This window comes from Mobula hypostoma, chromosome 13, assembly GCF_963921235.1.
Source record: "Mobula hypostoma chromosome 13, sMobHyp1.1, whole genome shotgun sequence".
Taxonomy (NCBI): domain Eukaryota; kingdom Metazoa; phylum Chordata; class Chondrichthyes; order Myliobatiformes; family Myliobatidae; genus Mobula; species Mobula hypostoma.
The window spans coordinates 9,898,110-9,917,072 of NC_086109.1; the positions used below are offsets into that span (position 1 = coordinate 9,898,110).

At 42.9% G+C, this 18,963-nt stretch overlaps 1 protein-coding gene across 3 annotated transcripts in view; it reads left to right on the forward strand.

Moving 5' to 3' along the window:
• Positions 1 to 18,963, forward strand: part of LOC134355415 (solute carrier family 26 member 9-like) — a 157,182-nt gene that overhangs the window by 4,429 nt on the left and 133,790 nt on the right. Inside the window, exon 1 of one of the 3 annotated variants that reach the window (XM_063065263.1) lies at positions 49 to 205. The exons of 1 other annotated variant lie outside the window; for it this stretch is intronic. The gene's annotated coding sequence lies outside the window, so the exon portion shown is untranslated. Of the gene's footprint in view, positions 1 to 48; positions 206 to 18,963 lie in introns of those variants that run through there. One more of the 3 variants, XM_063065266.1, reaches the window with a different exon arrangement.

The following is an 18,963-nucleotide window of genomic DNA, read 5'->3' on the forward strand; positions in this document are numbered from 1 at the left end:
AATGCAGATCGTCATTTAAATAAAACAAGCAAATCATTTTCTAACTGCAGTATAAGCTACACTCTGACAGTGTACCTGATGACTCATTTCACTATTTAAGCAGTGATCAGCAGTCTGTGCGTTCCATTATACTGAGAGGTAATGCACGCTGATTTGTAACACCTGAGTACAAACATAGTCCACCAGAACTTGTTCATGTTTTGAGGTAAGTTAGTTCCTTGAGTATTTTTAAACTAATGGGATTTAATCCTGACTTAGTATGTATCTATTACATCTTTTATCAATAGTTCTTAAAGATATTGTTCAATCTACTTATAATAGCCATCAAAGTCAACTAGAATTCTACTTCTAAATTTTAAACCTCAGGGAATGAAACTTGATTCGTGGTTTTAAGCAAGCACATTGTATTTGTGTGTTGAATATTTATGCAAGACAGGTAAGAATTATATACTCCTGGCTCCTCGTTCTTGTGAATTGTTGGCACTGAAAGATTTATAGGGTTTGTGTATTAATACTGAAACACGCTCTTATCCATTTTAACAATTGGAATATCCAAGGATAATCAGATTGCTTCATTTAATTCTATGTGTTATGGCACGATGGTAGATCATAAATCTGTGCTCTGCAGTGCTACCTGGCATTTGGCTGTTGTGTCTGAGAAGAAAAATGGGGTATTTGCATCTCAGGAGAAAATGTTTCAACTGGCGACGGTGCCAGCACAGTTCAAGCAACCCCTGACAGTCGTGAGACACCTGTCCTTCCAACTTATTCCTGCAGTCTCAATACTGACAATCAATTCAAAGAATGATCTGAAGAAAATACACACTCAGTAAGAGAACTTTGCAAAGTATTATGTCTGACTTTGAATAGGAAGGTATGGGAACAGCCACAGTTCCTCTCTCACTCTTTCTTTATAAAGACTCTCATTTAAACCAGCCTTTTATTTATCAACTAAGAATTGGCAAGAGATACCTTTTTGCAAAGTCCTTTGAACAGGTCAAATGGAAAATACATACTATCGCACTTTTAAAAGTTTGCCAGTGTGTTTGTTCTTACTACAGGGAAAGGTTCTGCATTAGGAAATAAATCATTCATTCTACCTTCTGTCCGGTGAAGTTAACACAACTAATTGTACTGTGTAGTCCTTTGCACTCTGTTCCACCCATCAATTCCAGCTTCAAACGGCTGCCCCCTACTGCAACAATCAGATTGCCATAAATTAAGGTATTATATCCTGAGTGAGACTGGCAATGAATGTCTTAACATACAGATAGCTTTATTGCACCAAGTCCATGGAACAAATATAATACCACCAAGCTTACTGCATGTAGGATTCCTGTTGATAACAGAAATATGAGATTTGCAAATGACTGAGGCAACCACTCATCCATCAGGTTATAGGTAAGGTTTGATTCTAAGTTCCTTTATAGACATACAGTATTTGAAACAAGGTTGTACAATTCTAGGATTTCTACTGAGCGAAGGTTTTTGCAAACTCATTTAAAACTGTGCACGCTCCTTATTTAAGACATAATCGCTACAGTATGTTAGAATGGGAATTTTGTACCTCTGATCTCTTTTTTCTCCTTAAACATGTTTTCTTTCAACATTCTCCTGTGGATGCTTGAACATGTGTTAACATTACTTCATGAATTTTGCTTTGATGACTCACTTGGATGGCCATTGTTCAAGAATGAGAGTAAGTGATGAGTCAGTATAGATTAACTATTTCTCCCATAGGAGTGTAATCATTGGCCATCTCCCATGTGCACATATTGTCCAACAGGGATCAGAAGACATATATCAACAAAGGTGAATAAGCAAAGTTTCTTCCTCCTAGTCCAGAGTTATTAGCGTCCAAAAATTATCCAGGTGTTGTGATATGAGTGCTGAGGAAAGTATAGTACCCATCAGATTTTGTACCAGAACAGCACATACGAAATGCTGAAGGTACTCAGCAGGTCAGGCAGCATCTGTGGAGGGGTTATAAATGAACGGCTGATGACTCTGGCCAAGACCCTTCATCGGGATTGGACACGAAGAAGGAAGAAGCCAGAAAAAGAAGCTGGAGAGGGGAAGGAGAACAAGCTCAGGGCATGTAGGGATACAGGGAGAAGGCAGGAGATTGGGGCTGAGAGGGAAATTGGATCAGCCATGATGAAATAGTGGAGAAAACTCGACGGGCCAAATGGCCTAGTTCTGTGTCTATATCTTATGGTGTTAAGCTGGCAAGTGAGAGGTAAGACCAGATGATGGGGAAGGCGGGAAGGTGGTAGAGAGGGGTTGAGTGTGAATCTGGGAGGTGACCATCCCTCCTTCCTCTCCCATCTGGCTTACCTACCCCCTGCCAGCTTGCACTCCTCCCCCCACAACTTCTTATTCTGGCTTCTGTCCCTTTTCTTCTGAGTCCTGAGAAAGGGTCTCAGCCTAAAACTGGTGATTTTCTTCCACTGATACTGCCTGCCCTGCTGAGTTCCTCCTGCGTTCGTGTGCGCTGCTTTGGATTTCCAGCAGCTGCAGAATCTCTGATGTTTAACATTTGGTTCCTGTTCTTGCCCCAAAGCGTCCTGTTACCCTACACTTAAAACGTCCTCAGCATCCATTGCTCAGCTTCCTTCCTACTACAACATTGCCACTGCATGTATCCCTCAATGGCCTTACCTTCCTCTTCCAACGCCTCACTTCCAACTCTAACTAATTCATTCTCACCCATGCTTGGGCACTTGGCAAATGAGCCAGGATGCCCCACATATTCAGCAGCCATCAACGTCTCTTCTCCTTTCTACTTTGCCACTTTGCATTGCTGCTCACAAGAATATTGCTCACTTTAAAATGATAACTTTGAGATAGATTTTGAAGTAAAAATCTCCTGGTGTGAGGTTTTACTTCAAAATTGTCTCAAAGTTGAGGCTATCTCAAAGCTTCATCAGCGGCCTCCTCCACCTTGGTGAGACCCAACATGGGTTGGGGAACTGCTTTGTTGAGCACCTTTGCTCTGTCCACCACAAAAGGCAGGATTTCCCAGTGGCCACCCATCATAATTCTTACTTCCAAATCCCATTCTGATATGTCAGTCCGTGTCTTCCTCTACTACCACGTCAAGGCTGCTCTCGGGTTGGAGAGAAACACTTAATATTCTGTCTTGGTAGCCTCCAACCTGATGGCATGAACATTGATTTCTCTAACTTTTGGTAATTTCTCACCCTCCCCCTTCTCCCTTTTTCCATTCCCTGTTCTGGTTCCCCTCTTCCCTCTTCTCTTCTCCTCACCTGCCCATCACCTCCCTCTGGTGTCCCTCCTCCTTCCCGTTCTCCTCAAGCCCACTGACCTCTCCTCTCCGATTCCTTCTCCTTCTTCAGCCCTTTACCCCTTCCACCTATCACCTCCCAGCTTCTCACTTCTTCCCCTCTCCCCCGTGCACCCACCCTCCCCCTCATTTGGTCTTAATTAACACCTAGCAGCTTGTACTCCCTCCCCTCCTCCCACCCCACTTCTTATCCTAGCTTCTTTTCTTGTTATCTCCCTTCCTTTCCAGTCCCGGGGTGAAGGGTCAGCTATTTATTTCCTTCCATAGATGGTGCCTGATCTGCTGAGCTTCTCCAACATTACGTGTGTGTTGGTCACAGTGTTACTAATAAACAGTTACCTCTACTTGGGCCATGATGTGGATAAATTTATGTTGCTGTCCAGCACATCCAGGTCCTCTAAGAGCTGCTCAATAATGGTATCTCATCAAAAACTGGCCTTACAAATAACTGGGACGATGTGTTAGCATTACATGCTTGTTATATACACAATAAACACACCAAGAACAAATATTCCAGTGCATTAGATACAGTCAAGCTATAAATCCACATTAACGTGTGATCCTGTAGGTTTTAACTGTTGCCAGAAATTTAAAAGATATAATTATTAACTATTGTGGAATTGGCTTAACCAATCAATGAAGAGGATGGGCGATGGAACATAAACAGGAAGTTGTGGGATGCAAGTGACCAGATTACATAGCAGGAATGATATGCAAATTTTGACGAACTTTCATATATCTCCTTCCTGAAGTCAGCACAACTCAACCTGGTGTCCTATCTTGCTCTATCATGCTGACAAATCACCAGCTGATATCCCCACCTCCAGCCGTGCCTTCTTGCAACTAGCATCGAACAGAAGCCTAAAGTCCCACACCACCAGGTTCAAGAACAAATAATTCCCCTCAACTATTCAGTTTATGTACTTATTTATTAACCACTAAGCTACCGTGCTGCTGTTCTTGAACCAACACATGCACCCTGAATCATTGCGATCACTTTGGTTGCTTTATACTAAAAGTAACTGTTATTTTTTTTCTTCTAATTGCATTCTTTCTCGTAAAAATTGTGCATAATTTATGTTTTTCTTGTGAATGCTGCTTATCTGATGCTATGTGTCTGTGATGTTGCTGTAAGTTTTGAGTACACAGGTACTTGTGTAAATGACAATAACTTCAATTTTGACTTTAATATATCCCATAGATATTGAGACTTATGATGAGGAAAGGTGCAACAATAATGTTTCATTAGGAAATTCAGCCACGCAGACAGGAAAAAATGTTCGAAGTTCAAAGTAAAATTTTATTCTCAAAGTACTCATGTGTCACCATTTACAACCCTGAGATTCATTTTCCTGTGGGCATACTCAGCAAATCTATAGAATAGTAACTATAGCAGGATCAATGAAAGATCAACCAGAGTGCAGAAGACAACAAACTGTGAAAATGCAATATAAAGAAATAGCAATAAATAATGAGAACATGAAGTAACAAGATAAAGAGCCCTTAATGTGAGATCATTGGTTGTGGGAACACCTCAATGGATGGGCAAGTGAGTGTAGTTATTAGCTTTGTTCAAGGGCCCGATGGTTGTGGGGTAGTAATTGTTCTTGAACCTGTTAGTGTGAATTCCAAGGCTCTTGTACCTTCTACCTGATGGCAGCAGGGAGAAAAGAGCATGGCTGGGTGGTGGGAGTCTCTGATGATGGATGCTGCTTTCCCTCAACAACGTTTCATGTAGATACAGGTACAAGTACAAGTACAGATAGATGTCATTTCTAGTGAGCAAAAAAGCCAACTGAAGCATTATCATAAAAAAAAAGAGATTCTGCAGATGCTATAAATCCAGATCAACTCACACGAAATGCTGGAGGAACTCAGCAGGTCAGATCTGATGAAAGGTCTTGGCCCAAAACATTGACTGTTTATTCCTCTCCATAGATGTTGCTTGACCTGCTGAGTTCCTCCAGCATTTTGTGTCTGTTAAATCTGTTATATGACTTTCTCTTATTGTCTCACTACTGGATATGTAACAGTAATTTAAGGAGTTAAGCTGAAGGTACTAAGCAAATGGGGATTTTTTGATATGTTATTTTTCTATACAAGACACCAGTCTTCCCCTCTTCCATTCCAGTCCTGCTGAAGGGTCTCGGCCTGAAATATCAATTGTATATTTCTTCCATATATTCTGCCTGACCTGCTGAATTCCTCTAGAATATTCTCTGTTCCTCAAGATTTCTAGCATCTGCAGAATCCCTTGTGTTTACCCTAAAAATATTTTTGTCCTTCTACAATGAATTAACAGTAATAAATCTAAGCTAAAATGAATAAGATGACTGTAGGGATGCAGGATTCTAGTCAATATACCTTCTGAATGGTGGGATATGAATTGTCCATCCTACAAAGAAGATGCTAGTGAAAAGTAATTTTTGTTGGTGCTATATGTTTCACTTCAGGCTGTTGAATGCGTGTACAATGTATACCCTCATCGAAAGGAAGCTAATGAAACCCATTCTGGCTCTCAGTAGAGTAATTAGTCAATAGGAAGATATTGGGAAGGGCCTAATCATGACCCATGCTATTACAAATCTGGAGCAGATGATGGATGGGCTGGCATTTTCCTCGTCATTTTTCAGGATTCCAATTATAGAACCATGCAAGAAAGCAAGTACAGTTAAACTGTTAAGATATAAAAATATATTTGAACCTTTCTTTAAAAAGGCTAATTAATATATGTTGCTAAAGTTCAAAGTTCAAAACAAATTCATTATCAATGTACATATTGTTATCATATACTGTACCACCCTGATGTTAATTTTCTTGCAGCCATTCACAATAAATATAAAGAAGCACAATAGAATTAATTAAAAAAAACACACGCAGCGAAGATGGACAAGCAAGCAATTTGCGAAAAAAAAAGCAATAGAATGTGTAAAAACAAAAAGAAAGAAAAAAATCATATTAAGTAAGCAATAAATATCGGGAACACGAAATGAAGAGTCCTTGAAAGTGAGTCCACAGAGTTTGGGGACAGTTCAGTGATGGAGTGAATGAAGTTATCTACTCTGGTTCAAGAGCCTGATGGTTGAGGGGTAATAACTGTTCCTGAACCTGGTATAAGCACCATTTCCAGATATTTGAAACTTTAGTTGATTTTAAATTATATTCAAATCAGCAAAATTAGGGAGCTTATTGCTTCTATAATGGCATGGAATTCACCTGAGATTTTCACCTTCACTGTGGTAGCAATAATCTGAAGTAAATTGATCCCACCTGTAGTCTTCACCGTCCTCACCAGATCTGAGACACATTCCGTGCAGAGAAGAGTAAGCGGGACCAACAGCTAACAGAAGTAGTTCCTTTGACATAGAACATCCAGTGTGGCAAAGTGCACAGAGTCACTTCATAGGAGTGATGTTAAATAGATGACAATATTATAGAGGAAAAAAATGGATCAGCCATGAAGAAATGACAGGGCAGACTCGATGGGCCAAATGGCCTAATTCTGCTCCTGTATCTTACGGTCTTATTGTAAATGAAGGTATGAGGATGGAAGAACAAATGTTCAGTCGTAATGGGAGGCTGTGAACTAGTGGCAGTTTCTTCCTTGTTATTTTTTGGTATTCCAGAATCAGGTTTAATATCACCGGTATATGCATGCAAGAAAGCAGGACAATTTTAACTGTTAAGATATAAAGATATAATATTTGAAACTTTATTTATAATGAGGGTCGTAGGGTGGAGATAAGTCTCTACCAAAGGAGGTGTAAGGCGTTCCTTCCCTCCGTTAGCCTGCATGTCACCCTTGGGCAAGGTGTAGCACCTGCTTATCCCCCGATCAGGGTCACTTGAGTCATGGGAGCAGGTGGTGGATGGTCGTATGAGCAGCTGCTGGATATCACAAGTCCTGGTTATGTGACCACTGATGCCAGGCAGACAATCTCTGATAATGACGGGGTCACCCATCTCGTAAAGGCACTGCCCAGAAGAAGGCAATGGCAAATCACTCTGTACAACAATTTGCCAGGAACAATCATGGTCATTGGAAGACCATGATCGCTCACGTCATATGACACGGCCCATAACAAATGATTGATTTATATATGTTGTTAGCATCATGTTCAGACATTTGAAACGTAGGTTGATTTTAACTTGTGCAAAATTAAGGAGCTTATACTTTCATAATGGCATAGAATTCAGCTGAGGATTTTCACCTTCATTGTGATGACAATGACCTGAAATAATTCCTCCTGTGACCTTCCCTACCAGAGCTGAGACATGTTTCACTACTAATTCAGTTTAATTTTTATAAATACATATATTTTCGTAATTTATAGTATATTTCATGTATCATACCATACTGCTGCTGCAAAACAACAAATTTCACCACGTGTCAGTGATAATAAACCCGATTCTGATTAACTCAAAGATCACAAACAAAGCTACAACCCACAAGACTAGGAAACTGGAATTGTCTAAGTTGCGATTTCTGGCTAGAATGCTCACAACCGGCTGAATGGCCTCCTCCCGCGCCGCAAAATTCCCACGATTCTACGATTCTATGTTTTGTTCCACTGCCCCGTGATGGGGGAAGGAGAGTTTCTGAATCCAGCTTTCTCGCTGGTGTATTTTACAACCAGCTGAGAGTTAAATAATTGTTTCCCAACTGAAGCACTTCTCTTTGAAGTGGGGTAGCAACAAACACAGATCAGGTAGCGTGTAATCTTTCAAGCATTGATTGTTTTCTTCAAAGCCCAATATAAACTTGTCAACAGAATGGAACTGTGAACACAATGCTACGGGGAATGTGAAGTTTTCAAAATGTTGTTTTGATATACACACTTTAGAATAGATCTCAACTGAGCTGCCAGCAGATGTCATAGAAAAAACTGCAACAAGGGCATTGTATCTTTGCTGTATTAACCTGCTTCCTAGATTTCATTTCAAGAGGACTAGAATATAAAAAGCAAGGATGTAATGCTGAGGCTTTGTAAGAATCAATCAGACAACATTTGGAGCATTGTGAGCAGTTTTGAGTACCTTACCTAAAAGAGGATGTGCTGGCATTGGAGAGGGTCCAGAGGAGGTTCATTGGAATGATCCTGGGAATGAAAGGGTTAACCTATTAGGAGCATCTGATGGCTCTGGGCCTGTGCTTACTGGAGTTAAGAATGAGGTGGGGTTCTCATTGAAACCTAAAGGGCTAGATAGAGTGGACGTGGAGAGGATGCTTCCTACCATGGGGGGAGTCCAAGACCAGAGGGCACAGCCTCACAATACAAGAATTCCCTTTAGAATAGAGATGAGGAGGAATTCCTTTAGCAAGAGGGTGGTGAATCTGTGGAATCCACTGCCACAGTCAGCTGTGGTGGCCAAGTCTTTGTGTATATTTAAAGTGGAGGTTTATAAATCCTCGATTAGTAAGGGTGTCAAAGTTCAAAGTAAATTTATTATCAAGTACCTAAATAGCATTATATACAACCCTGAGATTCATTTTCCTGAGGGTATTTACAGCAAAAACAAGAAGCACAAAAGAATCAATGAAGGGCAAACAACCAATGTGCAAAAGACAACAAACCGTGCAAATACAAAAAGAAAAAAAAATATTATTATTGAGCTGAGAAAATAATAAAAATAATAATTACTAGGCCATAATGCAACCGGTCAACATACTCTCCACCACATGTCAATAGAAGTTTGTCAAAGTTTTAGATGACATGCCGAATCGTTGCAAACTTCAAAGAAAGTAGAGGTGCTGCCGTGCTTTCTTCGTAATGGCACTTATGTCAAAGGTTAAGGGGGAGAACGCAGAAGAATGGTGTTGAGAGGGTTAATAAATCAGCCTTAATAGAATGGTGAAGCAGACTTGATGGGCCGAATGGCCTTTCTGCTCCTATGTCTTATGGTCTCATTTCTTCATTACTGCCACAGCACTCTCCTGACAAAGAGCGGTTTGGGATATCCTAAAATTGTGAAAAGTGTGGCATTTAGGAATCTCTCCTCTACCTCTCCATTGACTGTCTCCGGTTTCCGCTGCCTCGGGAAAGCAGCCAACTTGATCACAGACCCCTCCCATCCCGGTCATTATTCTCTCCTCTCTCCTCTTGCATCAGGAAGAAATTACAAAGCATTGAGAACACACACCACCAGAATCAAGGACAGAATCCAAATCAAGTTTAATATGCAGTGAAATGTGCCGTTTTGTAGCTGCAGTACAGTGAAATAGATAAAAAGAAAAATTACTGAGGTAAAATAAGAAATACGGAAAATAAATAAGGGCAAAGACAGAGAGTGAAATAGTGAGGTGGTGTTCAAAGCTTCACAGACCATTCAGAAATCTGATGGTAGGGGGGCAAGTTGCTGTTCCGGGCACGGCACTGTGGCGAAGTGGTTAGCACAATGCTTTACAGTCCCAGCAACCCAGGTTCAATTCCTGCCACTGTCTGTAAGGAGCTTGTACGTTCTCCCCGTGACCACGTGGGTTTCCTCCGGGTGCTCCAGTTTCCTCCCACAGTCCAGATATGTACTGTTTGGTAGGTTAGTTGGTCATTGTAAATTACCCTGTGATTAGGCTAGGGTTATGGCTGGGGCTGCTGGGCAGCACGGCTTGAAAGGCCAGAAGGGCCTATTCTGCATTGTGTCTTAATAAATAAATAAATACAATGTTGAGGATGGGTCTTCAGGTACCTCCTCCCTGATGGTAGTAATGAGAACAGGCTATGTTCTGGGCAGTGAGGGTCCTGAATGATGGATGTCACTCCTTCTGAAGATGTCCTCGATGGAGGGAGATGAGTGCCAATGCTGGAGCTGGCTGAGTTTACAACTGTCTATAGCGTCTTTTTCAACCCCACGCAGTGGAGCCTCCACACCAGACGGTGATGCAACCAGTCAGAATGCTCTCCAGGGTTCATCTGTAGAAATTTGCTAGAGTCTTTCGTCAAATTCTAAATTTACGCAGACTCCGAATGAAATGTGGCCACTGGCATGCCCCCTTAATAATTGCATCAATATGTTGGGACCAGGATAGATCTTCAGAGGCGTTGATACCCAGGAACTTGAAGTTGCTCTCCATTTCCACTGATGAGGACTGGCGTGTGTGCCCTCGACTTCCCACTGTTATCAGACTGTTTGACAAATTTCTTTTGTGATGAACATGAACTCCTGGTCTCACAATCGGCCTCACCATGCTCTAGCACTTTATTTGTCTGCCTGCCCTGCACTTTCTCTGCAACTGCAACACTTTCTTTTGCATGCTGTTACTGCTTTTCTTTTCATAGGACCTCAGTGTGCTGAAGGGCCCTCCGTTGGTCAGGGTTGACCATGGAAGTTGTGACCCTGCTGTCTGCATAATACACAGGCTAGGGCAGTACAATATGGAGGGCATGCTGTCGCCCATGCAGCAGGCTTCTCCTCTCCACGCAGCTGATGAATCCAATGGGACGGCAGAGATCGATACAGTTTGGCACCAGTGGCATCGCAGGAGTTGCCAGTCAGCTTTGAACTCAATATAGGACTGTCTTAGGGACCACAGCTCCAGATTTTTCTCTCAGGGTTTACTCCTGAAGCCTTCCTCATGAGTGGGTATAGCTGCAAGGCAGCAGAGGTTTGAGAACAGAGCCCCCTTTCTCCTTGATGAGCTACCAACCATGGCTGACACGGCTTCCTCGTTTTAAGCTGCCAGTAACCCGCCTTTGGCCCTTCTCCTGTCAGTAGAAATGGTTCCACCAGGCTGAGTAACTAAGCCACACGTGAAGGCCAGGAGCTGGATTTGGTCGTCAGAGGCTATTTGAGACGTACACCATTGGGAACATTTAATAGGTAGTCGGAGCTTTGCCTCACCACCACTTCCGGCTATAACAACTTTAAGGAGTCAATGTACTGATTATTGGTTATGTGTCCACATGGCAAGCAATACAGAGCTTTCCCCAGCATCTCAGTATATGAGACAAAAATAAACCAGTTATTATTAACAATAATTACCAGTTATTACCTACAAATCCACTGGTAGGAGAAGTGAACCAATGTCATTTGGCCTTTCTCAGGCCAACATACTGGGGCACTAGTTAACCCAGTTGGCTCTATTGGGGAGGCCATGGTCACTCAACTCTGAACTCCTGAAATAGATACCCTTTTCCATGCCTTGTTGGTGAAGATAGATAGGAAGATTATACGATGTGCCCAAATCCTCTTCAAGAAATTTACCAACCCTCTGACTCCTGGTAATACACATAAAAATTGCTGGTGAACGCAGTAGGCCAGGCAGCATCTCCTGGTAATCTCTGGTCTTTGGCCATTCAGAATGGAGAAGGATAATCAAAAACCTCGAGGCCACACATCAGAAGAATACAGAAGCCCAGTTAAGTGACGAGAGAGAGAGACCACCTCACAAACCCCCCCCACCCATCCCACCAGCCACCTCCTCCCCCATTTCATGAAGAGCTGAGGAACCCACATCGATAAAGATTTTTAAGAATAGCTTTATTTGGCACATGTGCATTGAAACATATAATAAAATGTGTCATTCGTCAAATCAAATCAGCGAGGATTGTCCTGATGGCAGCCAAGAAGTGTCTCCATGCTTCCGGTACCTCAACTCAGTAACCCTAACCATACATCCTTGGAATGTGGGAGGAAAACGGAGCAGTCGGGAGGAAACCCACGTGGTCACAGGGAGAACCAGGAAGTACAAACACTTTACAGACAGCGGCGGGAATTGAACCCCAATCTTCCTGCTCACACTCTAAAGCATTGCACTAACCACTACACTACTATGGCACCCTGTATTTGTCTCATTAGCCTTCCACAAAACTGAAGTGGAAGCAAGAGATCCTTGATTCTGATGGACTACCTAAGAAAGTTTTCGTGGGGGGAGCTAGGATGGTAACTGGTAACTTTTTATATTCAGTCCCCCGTGGTCAATCATTTAGGATAAGAATTATTCAGCAGGTTATTCTACGTCAACTTCAAAGGAAGAGAACAGATAAGAGCCCCTCAGAGGGTGATGCATGCACCATAAGGTGACACGGTAGTGTAGTGGTTAGCACAGTGCTTTACAGTACAGGCGACCCAGGTTCAATTCCCACTGCTGACTGTAAGGAGGTTGGACAATCTTCCCGTGACCGCGTGGGTTTCCTCCAGGTGCTCCGGTTTCCTCCTGCAGTCCAAAGACGTCCCGGCTGGTTGGTTAAATTGCTCGTTGTAAATTGTCACATGACTAGGTCGGGATTAAATCGGGGAATTGCTGGGTGGCAGGGTTCGAAGGACCAAAAGGGCCTACTCCGCGATGTAGCTCAATAAGTAAATAAATAAATGTATTGTCCATCCTGAAGGAGGCAGGCTAGAGTCAATGACGTGGCTGAGTCTGGAGTCACATCTCAGATCAGAATCAGGTTTAATATCATTGGGATATGCAGTGAAATTTGTTGATTTGTAGCACTAGCAATCGCTCTCACTGGAGGCTGGAACTATGCAGAGGTCTAAAAAGAGGAGAAGAGCTGAGGCTTGCTGCTGAAGAAAAGTGCACTCATCAGAAAAACAGCACCAAGCCAACACTGGAGGACAGTGCCATCAAGTCCAGTCGCTGCAGCCGAGACTGTCACTCCCGTGTGGGACTCTACAGCCACAACAGAAGCTGCTCTAACACAGACTGAAGCAAGACTTTCCAGGCGCAGATCCATGGTCTCACGAGACTAATGGATGCCACCACACTGGTGGTTGTCCATCATGTCCAACAATAACAGGAACCCTGTGCGGGAGGGAGAGCTTTTAAAGTGGAAAAGCTGTTGCAATGGGGCAGTTCCACTTTCTTGTCCTCGGAATTCCAGGTACAGTGGTCTTCCTTGGTCGTAGTGGATGGCCATGATGTCTTCTGTGCCTTGTCATTTCCTTCACTTTCCATGGAGCGTTGCAGTATCACCTTGCTAGCCATTGGATCTCACTGTAGATCTCATCCATCCAGTCTAGCAGAGCTGGCTTTGCGTGCTGGGACAGGCGTGTCCCTAACTCGCTGGGGTATGAGGCTGCCGGCTACCCTCACCTGCTTTAGTCCACCTGTCGAAGTGGTGTGGCCACTGACACATGCAAACAGTTGCTAGGAGCCACAGGTGAGTGAGAGCCGAGTGTCTGGTGGGGATCAGAGGTGAGTGAGCTGCCTTGGAATGGACACAAGCCCCTTCATCAGAGGTGCTACCCCTCCCTGGACACACTATACAGGTCAACATATAATTTAAAAAACTATAAATTACAATAAGAAATATATATATATAGTATTTTATAAATAAAATTAAGTCAGTAGTGTAAAAAGAGACCAAAAAAGAGAAAATTAGTGAGGTATTGTACATGGGTGCATTGTTCATGCATAAATCTGATGGTGGTAGGGAAGAAGTTGTACTTAAAACATTGAGCATGTGTTTTCAGGCTCTTGTACATCCTCCTTGATGGTAACAATCAGAAGAGGCCATGTACTGGGTGATAGGGGTCCTTAATGACGGATGCTGCCTTTTTTGAGGTATTGCCTATTGAAGATGTCCTCGATGCTGGGGTGGCTAGTGACCATGAAGGAGCTGGTTGAGTTTGCAACTTTCTGCAGCTTTTTACAATCCTGTACAGTGGCCACTCCATAACAGATGGTGATGCAACCAGTTAGAATGCTCTCCACGGTACACCTGTAGAAATTTGAGAGAGTCTTTGGTGACATACAAGTTTTCCTCAGCCTCCTAATGAAATATAGCTGCTGACTTGCCTTCCTTGAAATTACATCAATATGTTGGGCCCAGGATAGATAATCAGAGATGTTGACAACCAGGAACTTAAAGCTGTTCACCCTTTGTACTGCTGATCCCTCAATGAGGACTGGAGTGTGTTCAATCGACTTCCCCTTCCTGAAGTCCACAATCAATTCCTTGGTCTTAATGACGTTGAGTACAAGGTTGTTTCAACACCACTCCACCAGCTGAAATATCTCACTCCTGTATGCCTCCTCGCCACCATCTGAAATTCTGCCAACAATAATAGTGTCATCGGCAAATTTATAGATGGTGTTTGAGCTGTGCCTAGCCACACAGTCATGGCTGCAGAGAGAGTAGAGTCGTGGGCTAAGCTTGAGGAGTGCCAGTGTTGATTGTCAGCAACCAGTTGGGGCAAGGGCAGTAGAATTCTTCTCTGAAAGATTCACGAACTAGGGTTGCCATGACTACCTGATAGTTGCATGGTTACTGTTACTGAGATTTGTTTTCCTTTTAAATTCCAAACTGGGGTAACTTTTACAATGTGTTCCAAGTGAATGAGGCAGGTACCTCATCATAAATGTGCTTTCTTGGAGTATTTTTTCAAAAATTTCCAATTAGTGGTCATGGTTTTTCATTGATTCGATTATGGTTATTGGATTTATTGCATATGCCTGCAAGAAAATTAAATTCAGTGTTGTATATGGTGACAAATATGTACTCTGATAATAAATTTTCTTTGACCTTTGAGGTAACTAGCTCACCATTTGTTGCTTGACCCTAATTGCATCTAAGCCAATCTATTATTTCAAGGTCAATTACATACGGGTAAAGAGTCACACATGAGCCAAACCATGTAAAATGACTTCCACTTCCCACCTTAGAATGCAAAATGTATCTTTAAATATATTTATAGCCATCATCGCTCATGTATATTGAATTAAATTGAGGATTATTAACTATTTTTTATTTTCATAGTTCCAGTGGTGGGATTTGAACTCAGATCCCTAGTTTGTTAGAAGCCCTTTATTGCCTATCCTGTGCCTTAACCACTACACCACTAATGTAAAGCAGGTTCTAACACAACTGGAATTCATTGCTTTTCCCAACTGAGTAATCAAAGATAAGTAAAAGGAAGATTTCCCATTGCTCGGGAACTTTTCCCAGCATGGAATTGGAACTGGAATTGGTTTATTATTATCACGTGTATTGAGACGTGTATTATCCACAGTAGACAGACAAAGCTTACCATCCCAGTACAATCCCTTGTTGAAGAGGTCAAGGTAGCCAAGGTGAGATCATTCTTGATGCCTCAAGACTCAGAAGACCCTGTCATCAAGAACACCCAGCCGGATGTGCAATCAGGCAGGAAGTGGTCTGCCCGTGTGGCAGTTGATGAGGCAGACTCTAGATTGAAGCACAAGGAGATGGTTGGAGCTATCCAGCTAGGCCGTCAGGGACGTAGATGGACAACCCACAAGTGGTGGTCATCTTCTATAGGTAAGGAGCGCCGTGAGCTTGTAACACAAGAAATACAAGAGGTAGAAGAGGAGAAGAGGTTAGCTAAAACAGCTGGCCTGGCCAAACAAGGGACTTGGACCTGGTGGGAAAGTGTTGAACAACGATATCTATCTTGGAATGTTCTGTGGCAGATGGAACTGCTCCACATTTCTTTTCTATGCAGAACAGCGTATGATCTGCTCCCAACACCTGCCAACCTCAGCACCTGGTATGAAGATAAGACAGACAGGTGTGCTGCTTGTGGTGAGAAGGGAACACTTCAACATATTTTGAGTGCATGCAAAGTCAATTTTTCCAGCGACATGTACACTTGGAGACATAACAACGTTCTCAAAGTTGTGACAGAAGCTGTTGAGCAGAGAGTACTGCAGCACAACTTATCTCATGCCCCATGCTGCACAGAACATCACATATCATTTGTGAAAGAAGGCTCCAAGTCAAGGGTGTACAGTGCAGGCTCACGATCAAGCATACTTTCTTCAGCCAATGATTGGTGTGTCAAGGCCGACTTGGATGGGAAAGGCAGTCTCCCGGAGCAAATAGCTTTCACCACATTGCGTCCAGATATAATCGTATGGTCTGACACCAGTAGAGAAGCGGTTATTGGTGAACTCACAGTCCCCTGGGAAGACAACACCGATGAAGCCCGTGAGCGCAAGTTAACCAAGTATGCAGAATTAAGATCTGAGTGCAGAGACAGAGGGTGGAAGGTCTCATGCTATCCATTCGAAGTAGGCTGCCGTGGGTTTATTGCGTTCACTTTCCCGAAGTGGCTGCGTGGCCTTGGCTTCACTGGAAGAGAGATCAAGTCAACCAGCAGGGCTATAGCTGAGGCAGCAGAGACAGGATCAGCATTGGTGTGGACCAAGTACGTCCAGAGGGGCAGATAGTCGGACAGTGTATCTATCTTTTGCAAACCCTTCAGTAGTTGCATAGACACCTGGAGAGTAGACTATCTGTTGGATGGAAACGACCAACGACTCTGATAGAGGCAGTTGCCAAGTTTTTAAGCTCACCAGTGGGAGGTGGTGTTTTAGCACTGCTGGCCCACCACCTCGAGGGAGTCTTGATCATAAGCTGGCCGAAATTTCTGAAGACAGGCTGCAGATCAACTGATGATCCCACTGGTGATAGCACAGTACAGTTAACATCTTAGTCCACATGTATTTTCAATTCTTTTATCAAGTGTATTGAGATACAGCTTGTCTTGCACACTATTCATACAGATTGAATTATCACAACAGTGCATTGAAGTAGAGCAAGCTAAAAAAAAATAACAGAATGCAGAATAAAGTGTAGCAGTTACAGAGAATGTGCAGTGCAGGCACGCAATGAGGTGCAAGATCATAACAAGGTAGACTGTAAGGTCAGGAGTCCATCTTATTGCATTCGAGGACCTTTCGATAGTCTTATAACAGAGGGCTAGAAACTGTGCTTGAACCTGGTGGTACACGATTTCAGGCTTTTGTAGACAGAGTTCATGGAGTTCTTTTAAAAACGCAAACACGAGGAATTCTGCAGATGCTGGAAATTCAAGCAACACACATCAAAGATACTGGGGAACGCAGCAGGTCAGGCAGCAGCTCTAGGAAGAGGTACAGTTGACGTTTCAGGCCGGGACCCTTATTACTAGCTCTTCCTTCAGTTAGTCCTGACGAAGGGTCCCGGCCTGAAACGTCGACCGTACCTCTTCCTAGAGATGCTGCCTGGCCTGCTGCGTTCACCAGCAACTTTGATGTGTGTTTCATGGAGTTCTTTGTAGTTTCTTGTGCTCACGGGCAGAGCAGTTGTCACACCAAGCTGTGATACACCCACATAGGATACCTTCTATGGTATATTGATAAAAATTGGCAAGGGTTGACAGGGACATATCAAATTTCTTTAGCCGCCTGATGAAGTAGAGGTGCTGTTGAGCTTTGTTGACCATTGCATCTATGTAGTTTGACCCAGACAGGCTATTTGTGATGTTCACTCCTAGGAACTTTCAGCCCTCTCAACCTCTACCCCATTGATGTAGGCAAAAGCATGCACACCATCCCCCTTCTTGAAGTCAATAACCAGCTCTTTTGTTTTGCTTGCATTGAGGGAAAGGTTGTTGTCATAATACCATGTCACTAAGCTCTCCATCTCCTTCCTCTGCTCCGACCCATTGTTATTTGAGATATGGCCCAGTACAGTCCACACTGAGGTGGGCCCCAAACCTTTCATAGCCAAAGAAGGGCAATTGAAATTGATGAACTCCTGCAATTTATAAAACACAGCAGCTAACTTGCACACACCAAATTCCAAAATAGTCTTGTTTTTGTGATGTTGATTGTGGGATAAATATTGGCAGGGCACCAAGGATAATTTTCCCATTCTCATTTGGAAGATTGCCCAAGAGATTTCTTGTGTCCACCTGAGAGAACAGACAGGCACTGGTTTAATGGGCCAGATCAACTTGGCATCAACCCACACCTTACCCTCAACACCCTTCTTGCACTAATCTTCTGTGCCGAGTCCAGATCTTGGTGCTGTGAAAGAGACATGGATGGAGGTCTTCACACATTGTGTCTCAATCTAAGACCCTGACCCTTGTTGCCCTTTTGCCCACTCATGGTGTCAAAGGCCCTGAAACAATGTCTAAATGTCTCTGATCATCAAAAGGACTTAACGTGAAAAGTTTTAGATAATTGTTCTACATTGTTTATTGCTATTGGTTTATTATTGTTACATGCACCATGATTCAGTGAAAAGCTTGATTGCATACTGTTTATACAGATCAAATCATAACACAGTGCATTGAGCTAGAATAAAGTAAAACAATAACAATGCAGAATAAAGTGCAAAAGCTGCTGAAAAAGTGCAGTGCAGGTAAAAGATAAAGTGCAAAATCATAGTGAGGGAGACTGTAAGGCCAAGAGTCAATCTTATCATGCAAGAGGTTCTTTCAAGAGTCCGGTACCAGTGGGATAGAAGCTAGCCTTGAGCCTAGTGGTGTGAGTTTTCAGGTTTTTGTATCTTCTGCCTGAAGGGAAGAAAGTCTGCAGTGGACAGGGTCTTTGATTATGCTGGCTGATTCATCAAGGCAGAAGAACTATGGATGGAACCTATGGAGGGGGAGCCCATGGTTTAAGGACAATTAAGAAATGAAATCCGAGAAGAATTATCAGGAATCTATTTCCTCTGCTTTAAAAATATCCAGCCTCCATTCTCTTCCAGGAAGAGAATTCTGAAGGTTCATAATGCTCTAAAAGCCCCATCTCATCCAGCCTTAGTGTAAGTGACCCCTTAATTCTGAACAATCATAGCTTGTTCTAAGTTCTCCCAAGAGTGAAAATATCCTCCTATACACCCCATCCCACCCAAACCAAGACCTTTCAGGACCTTTTTCTTTTCAAGTTTCCTCTGCCTCTTCTGAGGGAGATTCTAATT